The following is a 22,955-nucleotide window of genomic DNA, read 5'->3' on the forward strand; positions in this document are numbered from 1 at the left end:
GTACATGTGCCACGTATCAATCACAGAGCCATATGAACACAATAAGAAATCTGTCACGCACATGTTGTGGTTAACCTTCAGGATTAATGACACATCTTCCCGGTCACAATCAAAATGTTACAAGCTTTGGTCATAAATATCCACAATAAAGGGTAAAATCCTTTTGAATGATGAGATGACCAATTCCTAAATTAAAATGCTGAGGAGGGTAAACCCAAATAAGACATTTTACACTACACATTACAGCCCCCCACACTTCTATCAAAAGTCCATCAATTATGAATAGCACCATATGGGTTGTGTTACCCTCTTCAACACTCTTACTTCTAGTCAAGCAAAAATCCAATTTGCTTTTTTGCATTATTAAGGAATAAAAATGTGGCACTGTATTTAGAAAGTAATTCAGTGTGAAATGATTTGTCTGCTGGGAGTTTGATCAATGTTTAATATGTTGAAAATGTGAAATAAACATTATCTCTGCTTTGACTGTGATTTTTGTGTATCAGTCTGGGAACATTAGGCATTACAGTATCGACCTTTTGTTGATGACAACTGTGCCGTGTGTTGCTGTGTCTGACAAAATAATACATTATAAAGAAAGGAATGGAATTCTTTGTATACCAATGTAACAAAGGAATCATTTCACCTAAAATAATTGAAAAGTTAATGTTCTGGTTGTAAGCTATTGTTGTTCAATGTTATCGAAAATCCTGCATTTCACTTTGCTAGGCAGTCCTGAACACTATTGCATATATACCAATTTTAAGCTCTTTGTTGTCAATCATATAGAGTTATTTTTAATACAAAATGACCAGGTAAATCTAATTAGTGTAGCTTTAAAAGGTGAGTTTGAAATGTGTGTTTATCATTTATTATAATACTTGTTAAACACCCACACGGAATAAAAGTGTAAACTAATTGTATAGAACTGTGCTTTAATATGTTAATAGTTTGTGTGGTAGAGATGTAGGTTGTCATTTTGATATTATTGCTATGCACTTTTAAATGCTGAAAACGTAATCTGTTTTTCTTCACAGTATTTAAGAGTACAAACAAGACCTAGTTTCAGTTAAATCGAAGCTAAATCTTTTTATTTTTGATATGCCTAATTTACTTTTTAATTTTATTTTTCAGATTCAAAGAAGCCCTCAACAAGAGTCAGAATGGGAAGCTGAGCTTGTTTCTATGCGTCTATGTGACTGTTGTGACCTGGCTCAGGCATTAACGGCAAAAAGGGAAACCACACCATCATGACGTTTAAAATATACTTTATTAAGAAAAGTATAACAAGTTGAATATACAGATGGGATGTGATAATCAGTAGAGTCAGTGGTGTGTGATGAGCATGAGTGAAGATTGGATGTTGATGTTGTAAAGTGTGAACAAAGCAAAATGGTAAACCAACAAAACCAAATCAACGTCTGTCTGTCGAGGCAGCCAGCGCAGCTGGGAGTGAGAGGGGCTGGAGCCACTGCGGGAGCGTAAGTAGTAGTACCAGGTTAACTGACTTTCATCTAATTAGTGACCTGCAGAGGAGAGGCAGGTGAGAGGCAGAGACACTCAATAATAATTCATACATTCATTAATAGTAATAAAATTACCTCTAACAGATTTCCACACTTTAAACTAGTTTTTTTTATATTGTCTGCACTTCTGTGTTATTATTTAATAATTGTAAAATGTGTCTTCAGGTATGCTGTGGCAGTAACATGCCCGCTTAAGGACTGTTTAAGGGATTATGCGTCGCTGCATCTCAACAAATTTCCTAAACTGCAGGTCCAATGCAATACATTATTAAACCATTTTAGTGATTTGTAAAAAATCGTAAATCAAACAGTAAAGACGTTTCATTTGTACTGCTTCCTTTTGAAAAGGGAGAAGATAAAAAAAAGAGGATGGAGGAGGCAAAACAACTGGCAATTTAGGGCCTGAGAAAGGGGAAGCAGGACAAAAAGACCATTAAGAGCCTAAAAAATTCATTCTGGAAACTCTCCCAGCAGGTCTGGGAGATGAAACAGTTGACTGACAACCAGGAGACCAGCAGGAGGATGAGGAACAAGGACACAGGCAAGGGAAAGGAGAGGAGCAAGGGCCTCAGAGGTAAAATTCCCCAGAGGAGCCTGAGACAACGGACTGGCTGGCCACCTAAAGTTCATTGCCAATCTGGAGTAAATTGTGTTTCAAATACTCTCAATATATGAGCCTGTAAAGACTATGGAATGTATTTATTTTTAGAGCAATACTTCTTTTATGATATTTCATGACTGATGGGTAAAAGATGTACGCAACATTTACAAGGTCACAACCAGCAAGCATTATCTGTTGGATGACAAGATGTTTGTAAACTTCTTTAGGGAGGAGATGTTCCCCTCGGTGCGGGTCACCAAGACCTCATTACTATCCAGCGGACCCTCAAGAAGGAGATGGCTTCCCTGGGTAAGGATAATTTCATCCATCGCCAGGAGGTGTGGCAACATAAGGGATGTTAGTATAAAGCACCATCTGTTGTTGTTAAACTCTTCAATATACTAGTGTTTAACCCAGATACGTTACCAGTGAAAAATGGAATAGTGACTTACCTGTATTGCAATAAATGCGTCAATACACTCGTGTAAAGCCAGGAGTTTTTACACGAGTGTATTGACGTGGTGGAGGAAGTAATGTACAAACCAGAGGAGGTAGAGGACAAAGTGGAGGAGGAAGAGGAGGAGGACGTCATACCCCTCACCATGAGAAAGTTATCCATGTGGTATGGACAATTTCACAGACTGAGTAAATATCAATAAAACACTCAAACTATATTTAATAGAAACGCTTGTTCATTTTAAACCTTATTACTTGAGGAAGAAAAGCCCACTGCCCACCAAGATAAACTGGAAAGCAGCCTTTCTTAAAATACTATATTTAAAGGTGCCATAGAATGGAAAACTGTATACCTTGGCATAGTTGAATAAGGAGAGTTTGGTACATTGAACTGACATACCATGAACCTCAAACACCATTTTTTCCTCCTTCACGTGCAAATCATGAATATGCATATCACAGCGGTAAAACGGGCGAATTACAACAATCCCTGTGTGTGACGTCACTCACTGTAATCCAGCCCCAACATTTGCATACACCAGCTGCTGGAAACACTAACGCTAACACTTACCACTCCGTAACGTTGCTCTCCAATCTCCGACCAACTGGCTGTTCTTCAAATTCATCGGTTTCCTCCTCCGATAAAGGCTCAAACGTGTAAGTTTGGATGCCAATAGCCTCCATGGTTCATCTCTCACAGTTTTGCGAACTTCCCTTACTTCTGTGGGCTCTGAGGCAGCCATGGATTGCTAGTTATAAACCAACCAATCAGAGCAGAGCTCATCATAATTATTTAAATGAGCCCCCAAATAAGGCAATTAAGCTATATACCTTCTTTGTAGACATCACAGAACAATTTAAAATACCAGATGGATGCTTTCTATGGCCACTTTAATACATAACAATTTTCCAAGGTAAAATAACTGTTTACATTTTTGAAACCAACCAATTACAAAGGGTGAGCCTCATCCCGAGGATGAAGCTGGGAGGAGCTGGAGGAGCTGTAAGCACAAAGCTAAAATAGATTTGTTTAATACTTAAGTCATTTCATTTTTTTCCATGGTGATAATATATTTTCCAAACCTGTTCAGTGTCATAAACTCATGTTTACTGTATTTTTAAAAGTGACAGCTATTTAGCTGAGTTGTTCTTCAAACAAATCCTCAGTATCATAGGTTAATATGTTTTGCTGTCACAGTCTGCTTCCTCACTCATCTATTTTCTGCATTAGTATTTTTCAGTAACCTTAGTCACCTGGTAGCCACAACTTGTTTCTCTCTCACACTCTGTTGCACCCATCAGCTCCATTGGTATATAGGCCTCCTTTACTCTCACCTCAGATCGTACTTCGCAACATGCAAGCCTTTCCCGCATTACTTCCCAGATTGCTCTCCCGGTTTCGACCTCGCCTGCCCCTGACCAGCCTGCTTCGCCCGTTTCCTGACCCTGCCTGTCCCTGGACTATTCTGCCTTGCCTATTTCCTGACCCTGCCTGTACCTGCGTCTACCGTCTTGCCTACTCCTGGAACACTCGCCTGTCCCTGACCTGCTCTTTGCATACTCCCTGCTGGTTTATCTTGTACCAGAAAATTTGCAGTACAAACTAAAACAAATAAAGCTCAGTGAACTGAAGGACATCTGCAAACAGCATGACATTATACAACTTCTGGGTCCTTGTCCTGAGGCTGCAGAAGGAGAATAAGTCAATACTCTGGACTGTCTTATTAATAAATCATTTTAAAATGTATTGTTGTTCTACTGTTTTAAATGTTTAGGTTTGTATTTATAGGTGTATATTTTCAAGATGTTACTGCTGTTTTATTTTTTTTATATGTACATATTTGTACAAGATAAGATGTATAAGATGTTGTTGTACGTGTAGTTTATATATCAATTCTGTATATAGTTTAAAGTTGTATTATTGTTGTTCTGTTTGTAATATAGGTATAGTTTTAAGATGTAATGTTCAATGTAGTTATTTATAAGTTTCATTTAGGTTATTAATAGATGTTTTTAAGATGCACCGGTTAAAGGTTGCTATATGTTTATTGTTGTTATGAAATTATATTTCGTTTTCCAAGACAATTCTGTGGTGTAATTTGTTTGCTTGAAATATGTAAAACACAAGATTAAATTACAGATTAAAAGCTGTTTTGAAAAGGTGAGTTTTGATTTGTGATTTAAGGATGGTGAGATCAGGGCAGTCACGGATGTGTTTAGGGAGTGAGATCCACATATCCTCCTTACAATTACGGATTTTTTCCTATTTAGGTTAGGGTGCTTAAGTGCCATTTTGGCTAAACTTACAAATCTGGCTTTTCATGCAAATTTTTTCACTTTTACTGGGAAATAAACAGTGTCATTTTGACTAAAGTTAAAATGTGTTGATTTTTATACCACTCAACTCACTTTCAATTAAAATGAACAAAGTGCCATTTCTCCTAAACTCAGAGATCGAGCAGTTTATGCAAATTAGCTTACTTTTACTGGGAAATCAACAAATTGCCATTTCGGAAACACATAGATCTGGCTTTTTTCTACATTCGGGCTATGATTCTTCTTAGGGTTGACATTGCCTGACTTTGATTTGAAAAAGACAAAGTGCCATTTCAGACGACCTTGCAAGGCCGTAATTGTTAGGGGGTTATATGGATTTGGGGTCGGAAAAGTTGTAATTTTAAGGAAATATTGTGGATCTGGGGTTGGACGGGTTTAATATCTTTTTTCTCAAGGTCATACGATAACCTTACTGTTATCATACTTTCGACTATCTTTGTCACATTCCTATGCCTTTGAGTTCTCTGTTTTATTTAAAAAAACAAAATCTGTGAGATTGCCTCCCTGAGTCTATCATCTGCTGCACTTTTTGCCTTTCCTCTCCAGCAGTGTTTTGTTCATGTGACCAGTTCTGCTTGTATTTAAGTCCTTGTCTTCGGTTAGTCTTGTGTTGCCTTGCCCTGACACTATCTTTAAGATAGCTTTCCATTTTTAACCTCTGGTTTAGTTGTATGTTATATGTTCTGTCAGTGTCAGTGCTCTTCTGTGTCTCCATGTGTTGCCCTCCCCTCTTTCTCTTGTTTTCTCTCTGGTGCTGCCGCAGCAGCATCAGAGGCTACTGTTTTGTTATTCAAACCTACATATTGGGCTTTTATATCTAGCAAACTGGTGAAGTTGTAGTATTTTGTGCCCCAGTGGCCTAATGGACAAGGCACTGGCTTCATTACCGGATAGGGTTGAGTCCCATCTGGGGTGATTGCCAAATCTCCAATCTGTCATCCAATCATGATCCTCGCTGACCTAAGCTAATCACGGCGCAAGTTAACAATGGACAGAGCCAATCATGTCCGGGTATCACAATGGACTACTTCCTCCTTCTACTCCACTACAGTTCAGAGGTAAATGGTGTTCTTTTACTCCACTACATGTATTTTATACCTTTAGTTACTTTACAGATTTGGAATTTAAACCAGCTCAAAAGCAAAGAAGAAACAAAAGTGGCATGACCTCTATCAGAAGATGAAGTTTAGAAACACATATACCTATAACTTATGTGTTTTGGATAAAGAAACAAATAAAATAAAATGTGCATTTCAGGTATGCCTGTGACATCCGTGTCATTCGGAGGCTTCTGGGATGAATGATCTGCAACAGCGCAGCACGACTGGAGAAGCAGCTAAGGGAGAATCACAGGGAGGAACGGATGGACCGGTTGGCACACTATCTTGGGGAGTGAGCTGACTTTGTGGCTCGGCCCGGCCTCTTCCCTGTGGTTTGCCAGGATCCCCCAGAGCCCATCGACATTCCAAGCAGTCGCTGGGTGCATTTGAGCTCTTAGATGGTGCTGCAGAGAGAGCTCTTCCCTGCTTCACCTTTGGGCTCCATGATATTTACTCCGGTGACCTCACAGGTGCCTTTCCTGGTCACTGTTCCACAGGCGCTGAATCGCAGCCTCTCCTCTGCTTTTCCTGCTCCTAGTCCTGCTCCAACCAGCCGAAAACTGACCATCAAAGTATTGCACAACATGTTCAGAGAGTGTGGGAAGTTTGGGACAGTGGATACTGGACACAGCCAGTACAGGGGAGTTGTGTACTGGCACTTCATCCAGGTTGTGCCAAATGAGCAGTGGCTGCAGGACATAATAAAAAGGAGTAAAAAGTATATCCCCGCTCCCCCGCCCACCTGAGGCATGGACACTGGACACCTAATTATGTATATATAGTTCTTCCTATATATGATATGTATATATTGTGATAAGTATATGATGTTTTTTTGTTGTTGTTCAAACTCATTTAAAGTGTTATTTTAATTATTTTGTTATACTGCATTGTTTTACTTTGAAGGGTTTCAAATGTTATTATGTTGAACTTAGTTAAAATAAAGGCTTGGCTCTTTCAAGTGCCTAGTTACTGTTGGATAATTGGAGTGCTATGTTTAGAATGTATATAGATTTTCTCCTTTTTTAAACAACAACTAAGAATAGCAAAACCTTCTTAGTTCATATTACATTTAAAGGTTATATATTTATTATTTATTATAATTTTTCCACAGCACACAAACAATGAGCTTCAATACATGTCCATATTAATTACTTAAAAACTATCCCTGATAAAATAAGTGCATGTAATAAACTTGAAATAAGTAAACAAGTTTAACTTCATATTTAATAGAAATATATAATATTGAATAAAAATATATACAATATATAATAGAAATATATTAATTGGTAAATAAATGATTAACACACGTGTTATTAGTAAATATCTCTCATGAATCCATGATAAGATTCAATCCTGCAATCTTGTTGACCTGTTCTCTGCCTCCAGAATTCAACAAACACATACTTTTTTTGTCTTAAGAAAATACTACAGTATACAAATACTTCTAAATGATATAGAAGGGAAATTGGGAACATACAAATCTTTTTGTTGTCCCCCCCCACACACACACACCCCCCACCCCCTTGCAAGACTATTGTTCCCCAGCTTTTAGAAGGATCTATATAGCGATAGGATGTAATCACTGTGATGTTACTGTGATTATTGTTGTGAGGCCAAATTTGTCAGGCCTAGTTTTGCTGTCCTTTCCTCCCCATATTTTAACAACCTTTCTGTTATTGGTATGAGCTGAAAAAAGACTTTATTTCGTAGAAACATAGGTTATTTGGTTATTGTCTTTTCAACAAAGGGAAGTCACACTTTGTAATGATGCGATTTCATAAACCCTAAATAAGAGTAGTATTACAATTTCAATAGAAAGTTAGTGCTGTCTGAAATTCTCCCCTTATAGTTTAGAAGTTATGTTAATAGCAGCTATACAGTTCCGCATAAAGAGCTTTACAGACCTTATATCAGGGGAAACGATATCAGCAGATGGCCAGAGTTTAGGTAATACATTTTTTATCAGGGGAGAAAAAGTTGCATCCATCCCTATTTATTAAATGCCTTCCATATGTCTGCTAAATATTTTTTGTTTACCAATTTCTACACTATCTTAAAGTAGCATGCGGTAAAACTTCCCCCCACCTGCTTTCCATGAGGGATTGTATAAATAATTCACATGATGTTGAATATGTTTGCTTTGAAAGGATTATGTGGGGGGGCTGCTGTAAACTAGCTGAATAAACTTGACAACAATTAGCTCATGTGGCAGCGCTGCGGGTAACATGTCTCTAAAGCCTTCCGTTCTCCAGTCAACAGATGCACTCTGAACACTCTATAAACTTTGATTACCACAAAATGTACCTCACCTCTTAAAAATATGAACATAATAACAACAAATTGCTGAGAGACCGCAAGGCAATATACAAAGATGTAGCCAAAACACTTGTTCCCAATTGCGAAATAATGTGCCGTGCTGCTGTAAGTAACAGAAGAATCAGTGCAGCTCTCTGTGTGCCTCGTGGAAGTTGCTGCCAAACATATCTCCAAGAACTCAGCCATTACCTCTGTTCTGTGGCATGCAATTTATACGGCTCTCCCCGGGGAAATTAACGTTGTGGTGACAACTCTCAAGATCAACAATTCTGAAAGGAACTCAGGCCATTCCTCAACAGAGAGGAATTGTATAATAACAGGCCTTGGATTTCAGCAGAGGAATGTTCTCTCTCTCTGGACTATTTATATCATTTTATTTATAGGAGTGCTTTTTCCTCATAAGAACTGATGTTGGAACATTTGATTTACATGTCAGACCTAGACATTTGACCATAGCACTTGAAGATGTTCAAAGTTTCTTAGAGCAAACTGTTTTGTGTTAGAAATAATCAATATATTGAAACGGAACATTAAAAGATAATTCACTGTTCCTGGAACGGATCATATATGTCCAATTCCAGTAGTATTACCAGATGTTGTTTTTAGCCTCAGATAGCATATAGCTAATATTGTATTGTATATATGAGTAGAGGGAGAAGGACGGGTGGAGTTACATACTAAACACACCGCCTCTACCTCTCTCTCATTGATGCTGCAATGATACTATTACGTGTTTAATAACTTATAAACCTCAGAAGGATTGCATAATAAGAATATCGTAGGTGAGCGCTTCAGGACATCACTAACAAGATGGCGACGGTGACGTCAAAGGAGGACCCGCCCCCGACGACGTCAGCCAATAGAAGAGTCCGGAGAACCCCATGTGACAAGCGGCCAACAGGATCCAGTCCCCCGCTACCAACCAAGGAGAGCACGAGAGCGAAGCGCGTCTTATTTTGAAGTTGTTTATTGTATGACCGGAAAGGGGTGGTTCTATAAAGCATGTTTGTATTGTGAAATCGAGCTCTCTTTTGTTCCGGACCGCCAGACAGTAACTACTGATGAGCTCCACTCAGTCAGCGGCCTGTGGACGCGTGTCCCGGGCTATTGAGCCACAGCTGTGAAACTTTTGAAAACCTACTGCTGCATCCTTTTATTAAATACTCCTTTGAAACTTGCATGAGGAGTTTCACTTTGTTTCTTTTAATCGACTCCTGGGCTTGGAATAAAAAGAACATTTCCTACACTAGCTATGGAAATGCGCAAAATGTAATATTCTGCTATTAAGGGTCTCTCTATCAAAACAATAACTTAGGACTGAATTTGATGGGTTGCATAATCCGCAGAGTTTGCCTCCTCTAATTTGGTGTTACTGGTAAAAGTACTGAAAAAGCAGTTTTAGGTGAAAATCTGTGTTTTCGGTACTCTTGAGCCGACAGATTGCTGAGAGCTAACCGCTAACATTCACCCTCTTGTTGTTCAGTTTAACAATCGGACGCATTATCACAGAAATTCTTTATCTTTTAAAAGAAAAATAGGTAATACAACCTCAAACTAAAAAGAGTATGGTAAAGATATGGCTTAAACTGTACTAAAAAGTCAATTTGGCAGCTGCGTGTAGGCACCCACAAAGCTGACACATACGCAAAGAACATTACGTCATTACGTTTCAGATGCTTGTGTGGGAAATAAAAGGTTTCTCTGGGTTTGAAAGATGTTGAAAATATGTACGATAACGCAAATACTACATACAAAGAGTATAACATAGATTAGGCCTAATTTAGAACTTTTTATTCAAAAACTGAGTTTAAAAGTGTTCATCTAGTGTTCATATGTATGTACAAGATAGTCTAACAAAATATATTAGTTTTCCTTTTTTGCCAATCTAATCAGATAAACACATGAACATATTACACCAAACCTGATAGACATAAATAAACACGTTTTTAAGCTCTTACCCTTGATATTACTAGGACCAAATACACCTGCTACAGCTCAGGAGCAAAATCCACCATCTGTACGTCATGTTTATAATATTAAATTATATATAATGTGTTCAGTTTCATATTGTGCTTAAGCACTCCATACAGCATTGCCATTTATTAAGCAATGCATTAAAACGCTAAAAAAAACCAAAAAAAACAACGTAGACTGCCCCTCAACCAGTGTCCCAGTGGTTAATGGAGTACAGTAGAAAAATGTCAATTTTACAATTTGTCAGTTCCTTATTAAAAATAAAGAAGAAAGTCAGTTGGCACATTTTATTTGTATCATATATCCCAGATATTGTTACTGCCTTTGATCACATCCATACATCATTTTTGCTAATTTCGCAGATTGTTAGCTACTGCTCAAGTTTATACTGTCCTTCTACGCTTCTATGAGGCTAAAAACCTATTATTTTGCTTTGCTCATGAGTGACCATATGTGGTCATAGAAATTATGCACGTGTCCTATAAGCAGTAAAGTTTAAATAATATAGCATAGTTGAGGTAAAATGATAAACAGTACAAACCATCTGACTTTTACTCTTGCATCCATGCTCCTAAGAACATTTGGTGTCTCTGTTCATCTTTTTTCGTTTTGTTTTTTTTCCGAAAGGAAAAACACATTTAATATGCAGAAACATTTACCAATGATCACATTGAATTGTCTTCTCTGCAAGCACCTAAATAAAAACACACATTCAAACAGAATAAAGAAATACTATAACATGTATGGTAAAACCAAAGTAACAAGATCTCCCCAAAATGTTTTGCTTTTGCAAATGTCGAAAGGAGAGACTGTCTTTTTTTTTAAAACTTTTTATTTATTTACGTGTACAAGGAACGTGAGGTCATCATGGGTGATACAGTTAAAATCTAAATATTCTTTTACAGTTATACATATATACACATACATCATAGCCAAATGTCACACTATTCAAGGTGCATACACGATCCATTTTTCCCAGCGTTCCATACAATTCTCCAACTGAAGTCTTAAAACAAAGGTAAGTCTCTCCATACAGTACATTTCTTGAATGATCCTATGCCACTGGTTCAATGTTGGAGGATCTGGTTGCAACCACCTTCTGGTTATGGCTTTGTTACCACTTGCCAGAAGAATCTTTAACAGGTACCTGTCCTTACGTAGGACTGTTTCCGGGATTTTACCGAGATATAAAATAACAAAAGAAAAATCTAAATCTATCCCTATTATTTTATTTATCTCGGTTGACACCTCCCTCCAAAATGACTGGATTTTCGGACAGGCCCAAAAAACATGAAAGTGGTTAGCCATAGGGGTACCACAGTGTCTCCAGCAGAAGCCTCGGCTCTGCGTGCCTGTTTGTAGTGCTGTTAATTTAGGAGTTATGAAAAATCTCACTACATTCTTCCAGCCGAACTCTCTTAAAGATCTTGAATTTGCAGTGGTCGCCTGTGTCTAACATATTTCTATCCAGGTCTCTTCTGATATTTGTGTTTCTGACTCCTTCTCCCATTTTGTTTAATGTATAATGTCTCTGTTCATCTTTTAATAAACATATTTTAATGTTTTCCTATCCTTCATTTCTTACAGAGGCTGCGTTCCAAAATTCCAAAACACTTTCCTTTTACTGTTATACTGCAACATCTCTTACAACGCACGTGCAAACTTGTTGGTCCTATGTGGCCTTAAACTATATGTTTTACAAACAAAGCATATACTGCTGTTCAAGTCAGACAAAAAGCCCGAAAGTGTTTAGTTATTCGTACAATAGTAAAGTCAAACGTCTCCTTGACCACCCATAACACAAGAGGACAATAGATTTGTGAAAGGCAAACAAATCAATGCTTGATCGCTTCACACTCTGTCAGCTCCACCCACATGCTCCTTCGGAGAGCCCCACTCTTTAACACCCATCAATATACTCAATCCCTGAGAGCGATGAAGTATCTTTATCTGTCACGGCCTGTGATAAGCACCGTGTGTGTGACCATTAGAAGGTACACCTCTGCTTTGATATTTCACTCTGTTCAATTGTACTGACAGAAAATAGATTTGGTCAATCCATATTTCATTTCATGTGCACTCTCTCTCGGGAGCCTTCCCGTGTCCTTGTCAAGCATCCAGCATCCTCAGTCCCAGGGACTCCCCTCCCACACCAGAGACAAACACATCCTCCCATCACTTGACAGCATCATTGCCAACAATCACAAAATAATCCATCATAGCAGGTTCGAAAAAATTATTTGTGTTGCCTTGTGCTAAATAAATGTCAGTGCTGGAGTACTTTTCAATATAGTTAAAACATAGTATAGTTGAAATTATATAAAGAGTGGATGTAGACCTGACTATGAATACAAGGCTGGTTTCAGAAGTTTTTTGGACTTGGAAGGTAACTTCAATACATACAGTTCATTATTTTTACTTCATTAGATTTATGAATTGGGTTTATGAGTTGGCATGGTGTGTTTTCACTACCGTTTAAGAAATAGTTTTGCTTTATAATAAATCATTTTGTCCATATCATTTATACCAGTTATGATAACAATGTCCAAACAAATTCCAGTTGGGCAGTAAACACGTACATCCAGTTAATGTGAATGAGTAGTAGTGGTCTTCTGTCTGTTGGTAAAAATCTTCTTATTAATTCAACAAACATTACAAAAACTAGTGCTATATAATGTATGCTACCATAGTGTGCCATTAGCAAAGATAAATAATGATTTAGTTTTGATCATATTTCTGTCCTGGTGAGTTGATATGGCTGACATATTAGCAAATTGTCGTCAGTTTACATATCCAGCATTCATGTGGCATGAGGTTTCTGGTGATTTAACAATTGTGAGTTAGCTTTATTTTTAGTCTCCAACAACACCTGAGGGACATAGGATCAGAATCAGAATACCTTTAATATTCCCACAGAGGGGAAATTTGCATTGTTACAGCAGAAAGAGCCAAAGAAAGCTTAATGTTTCACCAAAATACTAAAAACAAGAATCCCACAATTTACAAAATACACAAAAATACAAGTATAGCAGCCAGATATGTGTTGCACAGTTATTCACACAACAGGGGGTGTTATAGTCAGTGTTGTTATATGTGTCATGGCCATGATGGTTGTAGATCCTGCCCGCTGCAGGAAGGAAGGACCTGCGGTATCTCTCCGTGAGACACCGAAAGTCTGAAGGAGTGCCCCCTGCACCCCAAAATACCTCAGTCTCCTCAGCAGAAAGAGCGACAGTTAGATGACAGCGTCATCCACCCCGATGTCAGGCTGGTAGGCGAACTGCAGTGGGTCCATCGATGGTCTCAAAAGGGGCCGAAGGTGTCCAAGGACCAGCCTCTCCAGGGTCTTCAATCAGCTGCGATGTTAGCGCCACTGGCCGGTAGCTGTTGAAGTCCCTGAGATGTGGGGTCTTTGGCACAGGTACCACACAGGACGTCTTCCAAAGTAGTTGTACCCTCCCTTGCTTCAGGCTCAGGTTGAACAGAAACTCCACAATCCCAGACACCTCGTCTGCGCAGGATTTCAGGAGTCTCGAGCTGATGCCATCGGGACCCGCTATCTTCCGTGCCTTATTCTCGAATTTCCGGGTATTAATAAAAGTACATCTTTCTTTCTTTTCTTTTACACCTCTGCAGCTCCCTCCTCACCTGGTTGGTTGTGAAAGACAAGGTGCCGTCAGCCGGTGGGGGGGTTGCGGGGGGAGAAGAATCAGGGACTTGTGTGAAAAATGTCTGAGAGCCGATGGTCAGGGGCTGGGTGGAGTTGTGAGAGGTGACAGGGCCATTTACAGGCATTGGGGACAATGGGGGGTGCAACAGGGGGGAATTAGTCGGGGGAGGGGCGCTTGACTGTTGAAGAAAATGTTCAGGTCATTTGCCCACTGATGGTCCCCCCGGACCTGGGAGTCTGGCCCTTTGTATCCAGAGATGGTTTTTAGGCCTCGCTGCAGCTGTTCCTCTATCTTCTTCCTGTAGTGGTTTTTCCCCTCTCTGATCTTCCACCTCAGTTCTCTCTGTACAACCTTCAGCTCCTCTCTGTTGCCTGATCTAAAAGGCCTTCTTTTTGTCTATCAGGAGAGTCTTTACCTCAGGGGTAATCCAGGGTTTGTTGTTTGGAAAACACCGTACAGTCCTGGTGGGTACGACGTTTTCCTCACAGAAGTTAATATAGTCCGTTAAGAGCAGTCAGTAAGGCTGTTAAAATCTTCCCCATGAGAGTCAGTGAACACATCCCACGCAGTAGTGTCAAAACAGTCTCTAAGGGCCTCTTCAGACACCTCAGACCACCTCTTCACGCTGCGTGTGGGCACTGACTCTCTGTAGACAAGGGGTTGATACACGGGCAGGAGGTGGACCAGGTTGTGGTCAGATCTGCCCTGGGGAGGAAGAGGTGATGAGCTCTACGCCTCCTTAATGTTGGCGTAGAGCAAGTCCAGTGTTTTATGTCTCTGGTGACATATTGTTTGAATGTGGGCAGAGGTTTGAGAGAGAGGCATGATTGAAGTCCCCAGAGATCAGGATGAGGGCAGTTGGGTGCTGTGTTTGCAGTCTGCTTACAGTAGAGCTGATGACGTGACATGCCTCTTCAGAATTAGCAGAGGGGGGAATATATGCCGCTATCGTGATAACATGCGAGAATTCCCATATCTCTCTTTATAGCTGTGCTATTACTAAAAAGTTGTCAAGGTTGAGGGTACAACATGACTTTTCTGTAATGCCACACTCAGGCCAATCTTTAAACTTTTCCCCCACCAGGGATAAAATGTTTGGTATACCAAAGTTGTTCATCAAAATGTTTTTGTTTAGTGATGGAGGCTCACTGTAACTATACTCGTTGTATTTGCATATTCACTATTTTGAGCTGACATGGCTCTGAAACTTTCAAATGTAACTGGATTTCATACCTCTGAGACTGTACACACAGTTTTATCAGCATACAGTTTCACAGTCCTTCCTTTCATTGTGTCTTGATGCAAACATTGATCGCACACCAAGAAGCTGTTCAGCTGTCTGATGACATTGCCTCCTGTCTTGTCTGGAGATCCGATCCAATATACCCAGCATTCACTGCAGGTCAGAGCTCTCTTTATTTCATTTTCCCAACTGTTTGCAGTCTTACAGCTGACAGACCATCAGTGTTGTGTCAACAAATATTGGTGCTTCATAATCCTGCAGTTCTCCAAAGAGTAAATAATGTTGTCAGTAAAAGCTCTATTTATATTGTAAGACAATAGCTGTTCAACCTTAAGAAATTTCACATAAACCTTGACCTTTACCACCTTTAAAACCATCAACCATATGCTTTTAATTCCTCAAACAGTGCATATCCTTTGTTTCAGATGAATAATGCGCATCTACGCCTGATTCTCATTTATAATCTCAATCATTATGGATGCAAGGGCCCTTTTTCGCTCCCACAGTCAGATATAAATGGATGAAGAATCAATCTACAAATATGTTTGTCTGTATTTGTCGATCTATCACTCATTTGACCTGTCTAGGCAAAGAAATACATTTCAAGATTGTGTCCCTGCAAAGTTTTCCAAAAGCAACTGTCATTGTGCACGACTGAGTATGTGTACTGTACCGCTGATTCAACACGTCACTAAACTACCATTGCACTATGTATTTTAAAGCAGCATCAATGGTGATTTATTTACATTACAGTAAATATGAAACAAACTGATTAGTTAGCTTAAGCTCTGCTGCCCAGGTACTTGAAACACTGTAGAATGCTCACTTTAATAACATAGTCAGTACATCAGAAGAAAATAAACATTTTTGAATTCAATTTGTAGATAAGAAACATACTAATAATTTAGTTAGCAAACACAGCTGACATAAAAGAGTGAAATCTACTACTGAAAAAGACAAACGCCCGGAACACAGAAGTGCTTTTCTTTGGAAATTCCACGTAGGCACCACTGCCTGAAATATAAAGAAGTGTTATTCCAGGCAGAGTGAACGACTTAAAGGTAGCAGGGGTAAATAAAGAAGAATGAATTTGACTTATCCAGCTATCTAAGACCCAGATAATGTTTAATTGCAGATAGTTTGACAGCTATCTCTAAAGCACACATCTCTGTGTAAATGACCCAAGGACGCTGCAGCAGGATTTTGCTTTGGCAGAAAAAGTATCATTTCTGTACTACATTTATCAGAGCGACAGCATCTCAGCCACCCATTCTCAAATTCAACTGTTCCAGTTTTGTGGTGGCTCACTTTAACACATTATCTCACATTGTTTAACACTTTAAAGGAGAGCTGGAAAAATATGAAATCCTTCTCAACTTAAAGTATAGGAAAACAAGACAGAAGCCTTCAGGTCCTATGTGGATTCATTGCATTGTCTTTGAATTCTCTGGGATTTTAAAGACAGAAATATGAAGTCTGTGTAATGCAAGCAACATGCTCAAGGTGAAAAAGGCTGCTTTCCCATCACTCTGCCCTGATGACATGATTAGCAGTTGACAATTTGTCATTTGCCAGAGCCAAGACCTTACAGCCGGTATTATGACACGCTAAGTTGATCAAAGTCTCTCCCTGTCACACTATTCATTTCTACATACGTATATCAGCTCTCAAAAGCTGGGAGACACTCTTGAAGTAACGATCATCCTGCAGCCGCGCAAAATCTCCAAAATCTCCCTGACGGAAAAAAGAAGAAATAGGACGGAGAGCGAGGAAGATTAACAATTTTGCACTAATGCCTCCTAAAACCGGTGATGGCTTTCTGAGGAAAACACACACATATAAGGTGTTTCAGTTTAATCCACTGCTAACCTGATTCCTCCTCAGTGGGCAGGACCAAGGCGATGGCTCAACTCTCTTTGGAAAGCTGATAAAGAGCCTTGGTGATGTAATCTCCGACAGATGTTTGCCTTCTGCTGGGTGTATAGAAGTCCCACAGAGGGGACATTTTACATTCTGCATTTGACCCATCCTAGTGTTAGGAGCTGCCATATATACGGCGGGGGGTCGTGTAAGGAACAGTGCCTTGTTCAGGGACACCACGGGAGCACTTGGTCTTTCAAGGACTTCAACTGGTGACCTTCCAGTTCCTAGGCCAAGCTCCAAACCACTTTGCCGCCACCCATGATATGGTATGGTTTCTCTGCAAAGAAGCTGCAATTTCATTTATGTATGGGTCTTGGCTATGAAACTTTTGGCAATATTATTCATCAGACCATGAACACTGGGACTAATTACTTAACACAGTTGAGGCTGATGGTAAACTGTCAAATATTGGGCAAAAATGTTATTATGTGGTGATGGCAATAGGAAACATTAAGAGAACACCAACATTATCACAAAGGATCTTGATGGAGTAACGGCAGAGTGAATCAAATGTCACAAAATCCATTTAACAGCTGTTGACATTTTACTCAAAACCTCATGTCACCCCTGTGTGGAACAAACAGAAAGGGGATCATCAGTGTCAGATATTTCTTCGTCGCCATGGTTATAAATGATTTACCTATGTTAAAGTTACAACATACTGTGCCAATACAACTTATAGTTGAACGGATGGTTCAGTCAAGTCAGAAATATCCAACTGTTGGCACAAGAGAAATAGTCAAGAGATCACAGTCTCATGGAAATCCATCCAATAGTTTATAAAATACCTCCTCAGGACCAAAGGGATGTTTACTGACTACACCCCATTCACCAACTTCCCCCCATTGCCATCTCAAGGAAATAATGGTAATGATCAAGGGATCAGTTACTCTGAGTGTTAATCCTAACTATGGGCCAAGTTTCCACGCGCTACATTAAATTGTATTCAAAAGACTTTACTTGGAGAGTACAGGTGGTACATACTGTACAGCAGTTGTTGTGCATTAACAATTGACCAAGTGAATGAATGCAGAAGAACAAGAAATAGAATAAATGAAGTTTCTGAAATAAAGCAAAGGGAAAACAAAACATAGATGTGGGAATAGTTGCTGACAATCAGCAGTAACTTAATACATTAAAGGCTTGGAGGCCTAAACATGGCTGTCTTTGTATTGCTATATTAGTAACCTTGTGTGTTTTAATCACCTAAACCAACATTAACTCTCTGTATCAATGCAGAGCTAGCTAGCAAGCCTAGTGAATTAGCCTAGCGAGTGAGCGACGCTATTTTCAGAACAAGCTAATTACTTAAACAGTTAGTTGCGCAGCATTGCCAACATACAAAACATATTCCTAACATCACACAAATAATACAATGCTATAGCTAATAGAGAGAAGTGAGCCATGGTGCCACATCAACATTAAATGATAACAGCAGCTTCGAAACTAACATCGTCAGTGACTTCTACACTGGACTTCTGAAAAAGCAGTCCCACAGCCCCATTTAGTGGTCAGCAGAAAATAATTAAAATACTATTTCCAAAAATATTTATAAAATATATGTTTAATTATATTTTAAGATCATGTTTAGTCGTCATCTACATAGCTGCTTCGGACTGCGTTTGTCCCATTAGCGAGTCCTCAGTGTGCCTATTGAGCCGGGCTGAGCGATGTGGGACAAGCTCCGGGCTGCCCCTCTCTCACTGTGAAAATGAACGTGCTGTGAAAACTACACTGCGCATGCTCAGAGTAGTTTTATATTCAGTGTGTGCGGCAAAAAAATAAACATAAGTGGGGCAAAGTGCTCGCATCCCCACTACAAAGTCATCTCATAATCTAGAGCTGATTGGCTAGTGCGAGTGCCCGGGAAGTGTAATTGAGTAGAGGAGACGAGAGAGCAGAGAGAATAGGTCGCCAGCGATAAATAATAAAAGCGGAAAATGAACGAAGTTGACAATTTACTGGAGCACAAATTCGAGACAGACTATTGGAGAAAAACTGGAGGTAAAGCGCCGCGACTCAATGCACTGGCCATGCGTACAATTGAAAGCCAGTTGATCCAGCAACTATAGGACTTCATTCCCAAAGTGACTGAAATGTTTTCCCAGAGGAAGAACCGCCGTGCCGCTTTTCTTTTCAAATGAGCCTTCAGGTTTGGTGAGCGAAAGCAAAATTGTATTAAAAGTCTATACGGTGTTTTCCCTTTATGGTTGTTGTTATTGTTAAGTATTGCTTTGTGATAGCGCCCAATATCTCGTCTCCACGTTGTGTGCGTAATTGTATGCGCTGACAGTGTTGCTCTTTGTTGATAATTTGCGGTTTTCGAGAGTAGTCATTTGTTGCTGATTTTCTCTCTCTCTCTCTCTCTCTCTCTCTCTCTCTCTCTCTCTCTCTCTCTCTCTCTCTCTCTCTCTCTCTCTCTCTCTCTCTCTCTCTCTCTCTGTATGTGACGACCAGCTAGCTGTTGCCTCGGAACCATGGATAACCTACAGCTATTTGTTGACGTGTTAAAGAAGCTACATATAGAAACGCCACTGAGAGTACCTAAGTATGAAGAACTCAACTGAGGTGGTTCACAGGCAGCATTCCTAAGCTTGTTGAGTTGTAATCATAGTGACTTTGCTCTTTAAGTATTCATTGAAAATCCAGACTTGTTAATCATGTTGCTCGGAGCGTTATAGGTGGGTGCTGTAAAAACAATGCATCAGATCTGCCTGCCAACCTTAAGTTCTTTGATGATTTTGTGAGTGTCCTTGAATTTGGCCATGAAAACAGGAAGGGAGACAATGCGTGCAGAAACCTCATATGACCCCTCCAATCTATTTCTGTGAATGAGAGCTTTAAATATTAATTAGTGATTGCGGTGCCAAGGAGAGGAGCCCTGAGCAAAAAGAACTATAGGCATTTGGCTTTACTCTCTAATATTGACACCAATATCTGTGTGATAATCAGAAAAAAATAGAATCAGAGTGTCTACCTTCAGATGACTTTCTCACCGCTGCTTCTGCCCTTTTTTTTTATCTCTGTGGGCTTCACACTTACTTAGGATTTCATTTTCTGTGTTCAGATTGTTTCAGGCAAGATATATTTGAGATGTACTCCAGATAGACAAAGCTTTTATTAATTTTACTGTGTTTACCTCCCAACCACATACTTATTGTAATAAGGTTTGTTAAAGTTTGATGGGACAATTCACCTTGTTTTATTCAACCTCAGAAGTTGCTTTTCACACTCCTTAGAGGCAAGTGCTCAGCAGAGGTGATGCTTAGCCCCCTACTTTAACTCTGTTTGAGATCATTATATTATGTACCAGTGTAGAAAAACGAGTTAATCGCTGTGATTTAACTGTTGGGAGTTCACCCCACGTTACATTTGCTTTGGTGATGTGACTCTGTTGATAATGTAATTTCTCTGTGTGGCACTTCAAAATGAAATAAAATAGAAAACACAGGTATTAGATGTATTAAGGCATCAACAGGTAATAGTTTAGCTAAGCGCAGAACATGAGTGAGGGAAACAGACGTAACAGGACCTACATGCATCACGATCAAACATAGATTTGTGGTCGCCTGAGTTTGTAGCACAGCAGCCAGCTATTCGACCTAACATTTAAATACTACAACAGATAAGTATCGCATGTTTTCGGTTAGGCAGCCATGAAATGTCTTTCATATAATTTCAAAGTAAAAAAAACAACATCTTTCTCCTGGTTGTCATTTAAGCACAATATACTTCTCAAAATATTACAACTGTTCCATATTAATGAACACATAGTATCACAAATTGTGTTTTCAGGTAACCTGGGGCCATTCCCTTGAAGATGTCATACACAGGATTGAGTTTCAACTGATTTACTCTCAGCTCAACTGGTTAACCTACCTGCTTAAAATATTTGCATCCCACATAAGTTTTTGAGGGGACATCCAAAATGTACCTGCCTATATCATTTTGCATGATAAGATTCAGTTTTTAAAGCTATGCGTTTAACTACTAATCCAGTCAAGGCATGCATTATCAAAGTCACTCTGGATAAAGGTAAACCAAACCATTTCCCAGCTGTATAGATACATTGTAAGCCTGCATTGTGTCTATAGATGAGCAACTTACAATGCTATTAACATATATATCTAAAACAAAAGAGGGCCAAGGATGGAACCCTGGGGTACCCTCTAGGTCAACATTTCCATATACTAGTTTACAATGCTAAATATTATTTGAACATCCAACTGAAATATGTTTCATTCCTTCCTACCATATTTGAAGATCCAACCAATAACTTTTTTGGTGGGATTGGCCTTTTCTAAAACTAAGATAGGTTTATTAAGAGATCTATGTTTCAGAAGGGTTTGCTCTAGTTGGTTAGTCATGTTAATTATAAGCTCCTAACACAATGGAACTGTGAAAGAGAGAGAGATGTTACCTCTATATCCATTTATGATAGTAGATTTCAATCGCTTCACCTGACGTGAAATTACATGATTATATAAAATGGCCAATAGACATTTTTTTTTAAAATTGTATTTAGGACTTTTCAGAATTTAACCTTTTACCCACCAACATGTAATGTGTCATCCCCAGGTGTTTGTTTACAGCTATGACCACAGGATAACATTTCAGTACAACTAAATGCATAACTTTCTTTATGTCGTCGGTATTGGATGAGGACAGCAGCAAAGCCTTAGAAAGGAAGAAGGGAACGTATCAACACCATCAGCAGGATTGCAGGGAGAAAGGATGGCAGGCATGGGCATTCCTGAGGTTGACTGCAGAGAATTATCGTTTTGGGAGAGAATTTTAGAGCTAAGATTAATACCAGGTGGTAATGGCCTCCACTGGCAATCCACCAATTTGGTGGTATGGTTGGGGGTTGATACATCCAATGAACATTGGACACCATTTGAGTACAATGCATTTTGGAAATGTTTACTCTTAAAGTATATCTAAAATTCTGGCCACAGCCTTGATTGACAGGTATTGTCTTTCGTAATCTATTTCCAACAGTAAAGTAGCAGAGGTAAGCTTTTTTTTGACACACGTTTACACCACTTTTTGTTCACTGGCTCAAGTTAGAAAATAATTGTCTGCATGGGAAAAGTTGCAAAGAGTAATAAGAATGGCACAGAGACAGACTGTCCAACCAATATGTCTGATAACCCTCAATTAGTTTAAAATAAATTACACAGGTTTAAACAAATGATAACTGAAATAATTTAATCAAATGCCTTAAGTGACATTGTGTTTAATCTATTATGTTGGATGTTCCAAGTAGAGCAGCAGAATAAAATAGTTAGTTTTTTTGAAGTAATGCTCTAGTGCCTGTCACTGATCTTTGTAAGTATGGTGTAATGTGCAGAGGATGAGAAGGGTCAGGAAAATGTAATGAAAAGAGAATCAAATAATACAATCTAGTTCCTAGAGTTATAGGTACAGTTGGGTATGGAGAACTTGTTTCTCCCAGAAACAGCAAATACTACCACATTCAACTTCTGCAAGAAAGAAAAACTAAGAACATCTTCATAGCTTAGATTCATAGATTAACAAAGAACCAGATACTTTTGCAGAACCATGATCTGCAAAGTAGGCGAGTAAAATAAAACAAAACAAATCTCTTTTGCTTTACCCAATTCATTGTTCATGAATAACAGTACAATAACCCATTGTCCTAAGGGTGGGGTACGAAGTGTAATAATTAAAATCTTCCATTGAAGCTTTGTCTAGATACACGAGCCTGCGGATGACCTTCACTCAATGCAAATGAGTTGAGCAGTGTGAGGCCACCAGCTTTGGTCCAGAGACAAACTCTGTTTT

General features: G+C 39.1%; 1 long non-coding RNA gene across 1 annotated transcript; it reads left to right on the plus strand.

Annotated features, from left to right (window-relative positions):
* Positions 1-1,137: 1,137 nt before the first annotated feature.
* Positions 1,138-4,330, plus strand: LOC134880981 (uncharacterized). The gene is made up of 4 exons (XR_010167985.1): positions 1,138-1,481; positions 2,001-2,100; positions 2,355-2,436; positions 3,968-4,330. It is a non-coding gene; the product is annotated as an uncharacterized LOC134880981 (long non-coding RNA).
* Positions 4,331-22,955: the final 18,625 nt, after the last annotated feature.

Source organism: Eleginops maclovinus, chromosome 19, assembly GCF_036324505.1.
Source record: "Eleginops maclovinus isolate JMC-PN-2008 ecotype Puerto Natales chromosome 19, JC_Emac_rtc_rv5, whole genome shotgun sequence".
NCBI classification, from domain to species: Eukaryota; Metazoa; Chordata; class Actinopteri; order Perciformes; family Eleginopidae; genus Eleginops; species Eleginops maclovinus.